This window comes from Sylvia atricapilla, chromosome 5 (genome assembly GCF_009819655.1).
Source record: "Sylvia atricapilla isolate bSylAtr1 chromosome 5, bSylAtr1.pri, whole genome shotgun sequence".
Classification (NCBI taxonomy): Eukaryota; Metazoa; Chordata; class Aves; order Passeriformes; family Sylviidae; genus Sylvia; species Sylvia atricapilla.
The window spans coordinates 22,510,809-22,517,159 of NC_089144.1; positions in this window are offsets into that span (position 1 = coordinate 22,510,809).

Consider the following 6,351-nt stretch of genomic DNA (forward strand, 5'->3'; position numbering starts at 1 on the left):
AGGGATCCAGGGGCAGCCACAGCTGCTCTGCCAATTCCAGCCCAGCCAGGAAATCCCAATTCCCAAGATCCCATCCAGCCCTGCCCTGTGGCAGTGGGAAGCCATTCCCTGTGTCCTGTCCCTGCAGCCCTTGTCCCCAGTCCCTCTGCAGCTCTCCTGGAGCCCCTTCAGGCCCTGGAATGTGCTGGAAGCTCTCCCTGGAGCCTTTTCTTCTCCAGATGAGCACTCCCAACTCTCTCAGCCTTTCCTCCCAGCTGCTCTGTCCCTCTCATTATCCTGGTGGCCTCCTCTGGATTCTCTCCAACATTCCATGTCCTGGAAAGATCTATTTTATTATTTATCACATGGATGAAATGAGCACCAGGAGCTGCTGCACAGAGTCTAGAGGAATCCATGGAGCTGCTCCAGGGCTGGAGACCCTCAGCTCCCAGGGATCCAGGCTGGGAGAGCTGGGGGTGCTCACCTGGACAGGAGAAGGCTCCAGGGAGAGCTTCCAGCACATTCCAGGGCCTGAAGGGGCTCCAGGAGAGCTGCAGAGGGACTGGGGACAAGGCCTGCAGGGACAGGACACAGGGAATGGCTTCCCACTGCCACAGGGCACGGCTGGATGGGGCATTGGGAATTGGGAATTCCTGGCTGGGCTGGAATTGGCAGAGCAGCTGTGGCTGCCCCTGGATCCCTGGCAGTGTCCAAGGCCAGGCTGGACACTGGGGCTGGGAGCAGCCTGGGACAGTGGGAGGTGTCCCTGCCATGGCAGCGGTGGCACTGGGTGATCCTTAAGGTCCTTTCCAATCATTCTGATTCCATGTTTTCCTGTAAGTCATCAGGAAGTTTCCACCCTGGGCACAACCCAAGCTGGGAATTACTGAAAGGGTTTTTTTCAAAGCTCTACTACCAATGGTACTTTTTCACTGGGCTGATTCCAGGTAAGAATATTCCAAGGCCTTCAGGGAATAAGGAATTATTCCTTGTTCCTCACCTTGCTCAGACAACTGGGGCTCTTTGTATGGACAATTTCTCCCAACTTTTCCATGCACAAGTTCTTGGTGTGGTCAAGGGGCACTTCACCATCCAGGTGGGAATTCCTGAGGCTCCAAGGAAGGGGAGCTGAGGTGATGCACCACCACAAGTGGAAGTGGTTGAGGAGTTCTGGGTTTCTCCTTGGATGTAGCTCATGGAAGGGTTGTGGTTTTGGCTGTGACTCTTGCAGTGGAGGTTTTGAGGTAAGAAAAGCCGGATTTTGAGTCAGTACTAGAGATTAGTCCAGTGTCCAAAGGGAGACAAACTCTTCCTTTCAAGGCACTGGAGACAAGGATCAAAAATATTTCATTGCATTCATTTCCCAGCAAACAGAAACCAAAACTGTGCCTCAAGGAGCAGAACAGTCCAAACTCCAGTAATTAATCAGCCTTTGTTTTCCTTTGAGGATTTACCTAATTACCTAATTTCTTATCAGCTCTCACAGGTTCCTGCACCGAGTACATAAAACATGCTCAGGATGTGAGCTCATCCTCCCAGGAATATTTGGGATTGTGGTTCAGCCCTGCTAATTCCATGTGATGAGGGAAAACGATTCCAAAAAATCTGAGCTTTTTAAAGCCTGGGATGATTTCCCATCAAGTTAATTACTTTCATTTTAATCACCTACTATTACTCCAGCACGAAGCAGTTGCTGGGCCTGGATTGTGTCCCAAAGCAGAGTTGCCTGTTGTGCTTGGAGACCCTTGGAAAAGTCAAAATGTTGCCCTGGAAATTAAGGATGGAGAAAGGGAAAAAAATTCCAATGACAACATTTTGTGTTATGGGAATTGTGAAAAGTTTTAGCCTCTGGAATGAGAGAAGGAAGAGGAGGAGGTGAAAAGGGAGGAGGAGGAGGTGAAAAGGGAGGAGGAGGAGGAGGAGAAAAGGGAGGAGGAGGAGGAGGAGAAAAGGAAGAAAGAGGAGAAGACCCAGTGCTAAGCATTTCAGTCAAGGTCATTCTCTCATAAAAGCTGAAATACACCACATGTAACACTTGCTACAGTTTTACAAACAAAAAACATCTTATTTCGGCTCGATTTTGGCAGAATTGATAAAAAACAGGTGTCTTTGCTGTCCACCAGGACACCCTGGCTGTGGGAAGGAGCCATCACTGCATTTCTGACCTCAGGCTGGAGAGATTCTGACCTTTCCAGAGCTTTCCAAGGGAACTGTCTCCATGCTGGAGTGTTGGGAGTGTGACCTTACAGCTGAGGAACCAGCAGGAGCCCGAGGGGCAGCAGGGTGGGCTGTGCTCAGCTCAGGGGATCTCCAGTGGAGTTTTTTTGGAACTTCAGCTCCTTTTCCGTGTGAGAGGAAAGCACCCGTGAAACCTCCAGGGGTTTTTTTGGCCACGGGGTTGTTTTAAGTCTCAGCTTCTGGTCTGGGGACTTTCAGTTCCCGGATGTGAGGTTGGTTTTGAGAATCAACCTTTTCCCAAAGAGAAGGAGCAGATTTTGGTCACAAGCTGATTTAATCCAGTTAAATTATTTGATGTTGTTCACTGGCAAAATATGAGGTTGTAAAAATTCTAGCTGGAGGCTTGGACACATCCCCTTTTCCCTGCAAATAACATTCCCGGGGGGTGATTCTCCTGGAACAAAATGAACTCACACCTTTTTTTTGTTGTCTGAGGGTGAGAAGGAAGGGAGAAGATTAGTGCCCTCACTTTCTAGGAATAAATAAATTTGTTTCCTTTTCCCCTTTTATAATAAATTCCAGCCAGCTGGGGAAACCCCTTCCTTTGTAAAATTTATTTTTAAAGTTAATAATTGTCAAATTCCACTTGGCTCTGCTATCCACAGCTGTGAATTATGATAGGTTAGGAATCTTGAATATAAGCCTGTGTTAAACCACTGGGAAAACTTGTAAAAACCCCAAATATTCCCCTCAGAATTCATACTGCCATTATCTCATTGACCTCTACAAGCTCTTGAAGGAAACAATGTGTTAAAGAGGAATAAAAAACTGCAGGAAAAACTCATCTGTGAGCGGGCTGAGATTTGTTTTGGAACTGTTCCTCTGCCTGTAGGCAGCTGAGGGTTGCGAAACCTCAATTTTTAGGTGGATAAACCCAGAGCTGGGAATGTGGCAGCTTTTAGCTTCTGGAAGTGGGAGGAAGATTGGGAAGCATCCACAGCCTGGCCCCTGTTGGGTTGACTGTTTTTCCCTCTTCATCCTGGGATGATAAATGCTGGGAATAAACATCCTGATTGTGTTGCCCACGCAAGACAAAGCCTCTCATGAAGGCTTCTGGTGGTTATTGAGATGTTTGGGCTCCACATCTGGGGGCTTTTAGGTGGTTCTGTCTCCACCCAGGTTTTGGGGGTGTAGTAGAAGGTAAGGAAAAAGAGTAATTAAAATAATAACAGAGAGTGATTAGAAGATCTGAAGCAGAAGATTAAGGAGGTCACCAGAGGTGACACCACAACCTCACCCCGACCACATCCAGGGTGTGACAACTTCAATCACAGGAGACAAAAGGGAAATCAGGATTCCAGGAGGCTCCGGGCAGATCCAGAGGAGAAAACAAAAGATAAAAAGTTGCCCCCAGGTTTCATTAAAATGGCATAATGTAATATTATATCATAGAGTGCAATACATAATACATCTAACATGTAATATAGAATATATTTAATACATGACTAGATGCATTAAAATTATCTATAATATACTACACCGTCTATTAAACCATAATATATTACATTATATATATATTATATTGGATTGCAATGTGTGATATATTGAATGTCATATATACCATATAATATATAACATATTTAATATATAATACCATATAATAAATATAATTTATAATATAATAAGCAATAGAATAAACATAACATTATGTAATATATTGTGATATATAATACATGTTATATATTAAAATAGTGCATAAGTGTTATATATAATATGAAATATAATACACAATATCTATAATATATACAATAATAATATGTAAAATAATATATAATTTAGTATATTATGTAAAATATATCTGTATTATATAACATATAACATAAACTAAAATATGTACTATAATTTTAAATAATAGATAATGGACATTATATATCCTATATTATAGAGTACATTTCATATTTCATATTTCATATAGTATTATATATTATTTATAATGTATTATTACATATTATATATTACATATATTGTATATTATATAACACATTTTATTTATTTTGGGAAATAAGCCCATCCTGTACCTGCCTTCTTTTCAGAAATCCATTTGTTGGTGGTGTTTAGGGGAATAAAACAAAATCCTTTCCCTACAACCCTCTGCTCTAAGCAAAAACCCCTGGAATTTTTACCCACAAAAGGCACAAATCCACAATTCCACAAAAACAAGGGCGATATCAGTGAACTTGGATAAATCAATTCAAAATTTTCCAGTGAAAACCCCCCAGTTTTCTCTGAATTTCCCCTTCCTGAATTTCCAAACTCGGGTTTGGAATGCAGCAAATAATTCCCCACACGGGAAAAACAAGGGGAAAATGTCACAGCTTTTAGATAGAAGTCCCTAAATCTCTCAGGTCATCCCATAAAATCATATCTGAGATCCTTGCAGACTGTCAATCTTCTTTCCCAGTTTCCCAAAGGAATGGGAAAAACTTCTCCAGATTGGAGACCCCAAAAACTGCTGATGACAAAGAATGGGGAAAGGAAAAGAGAAACCTGAAATAACCCTGTGATATTTTTTAGGTTGATTTTTTTCTCGGTTTGAGGCACTGAATGAACTCATTCATGACTCCAGTCTATTTAACCAGAAACCAATGAGCTTCTTGAAATTTATTTCCTGCAGGATTAGTCAGGAAAATGTATTTGTGTCAGGAGTTGGATGTGTTCCCACTCCAGCAGGACTCGCCAGGAAAGGCCACTCAGCTCTTGGTGTTCTGCCCAAAATTATTGTCTGGGCTGTTAAACCTGGCTCAGCAGGACAAGAAAGAACCAAGATCAAGTTTAAAAACTCATCAATTACCCCAGGAGTTTTCACAACTCCCTGGATCGTGGATTACAAGTAGGAGATGTTGGGGAAATGGGGTGGAATTAAGCAGGTTTTCATTATCAGGTTCCTAAAATACCGTGAAAAGTCCAGCTTTGGGAAGAAACATCTTTAAAAATGGGGTCATGGCTTCATGCTCCAGCCTCTCCAAGGTCACTGCTGCTGGAGTGAACAGGACACAGGCTTGGATTACCCCATTTCCTAAGGAATTCCTTTTATTCACAGAGGTGCAAAGCATGAAATTATTTTTCTTGTGGGATGAGGAGGAAAATTCCAGCATTCCCAACCTACTGAGTGAAGGCAGCACTAGCAAAGCTGCTCCCATGGATTGGCGTTTCCAGCTCCACAGAGTTGTTCCACTCAGAGACAGCAGCATCTCTCTTGATCCCAATTCCTCAAATTTCAGAGAAAACTCATTCAAGTCACATTCCCAGCACTGCCAAGACCACCACTGCCCGTGTCCCCAAATGCCACATCCCACGGGTGACCCCTCTGGGAAAGCAGACTCCTGGACAAACCTTTCCAGGAAGGATTTTTTCCCAATATTCAACCTAAACCTTCTCTGGCACAACTTGAGACACTTTATTTTTCCAAGGGGCTCAAATGGTTGGTGTGTTATGAGAGTTAAAAGGGAATTACGTGTGAGTTACACGAGTTACATGGGAATTACACGTGAGTTCATTGCAAGTTACACGGGAATTTAACAAGAATCCTTTTTTTTTTTGCCAGTGGGCAAAAAAAAAACCAAACCCAACCTAAAAAATGTAATATTTAAAAAGAATAGATAATATATTACATATTATATATACTATATAACACATTTTATTGCTGGTTACCCTGAGAGTTACCTGAAAATTAATTCTGTTAACTTGTTAATATGTGAGTTACACGGGAATTTATTTATTTACTTATTTACGTATAGCCAAGGAGCTCAATGGTTGGTTTGCCACAGGAGTTAAATCCAAGTTACCTGAGAGTTACACAGGAGTTACTTGTGACTTACCCCGGCTTTTGCCAAAGGCCTCAGAGGGCTGCATTGTCACCTGAATTCCACGTAAATTCCGTGTGAACTACATATGAGTTCCTATTTCTTCGCCAGGAGCTCAGATGGTTTATTTATCTATTTATTTGTCTCTCTGTCCGCCAGCGGAGCCTCACTCCCCTCACAAAATAACGACGCGGCTCCTTTAAGACGCGCCCTCATTCTGGCCCCGCCCCTTCAGCGCGAGGGTGGGGGCGTGGCTTGGCGAGGCGGAAGGCGCTGGTGTTGATTGACAGCGCCGCGACCCAATCAGATGGCAGAGAGCGGGGCGGGGGCA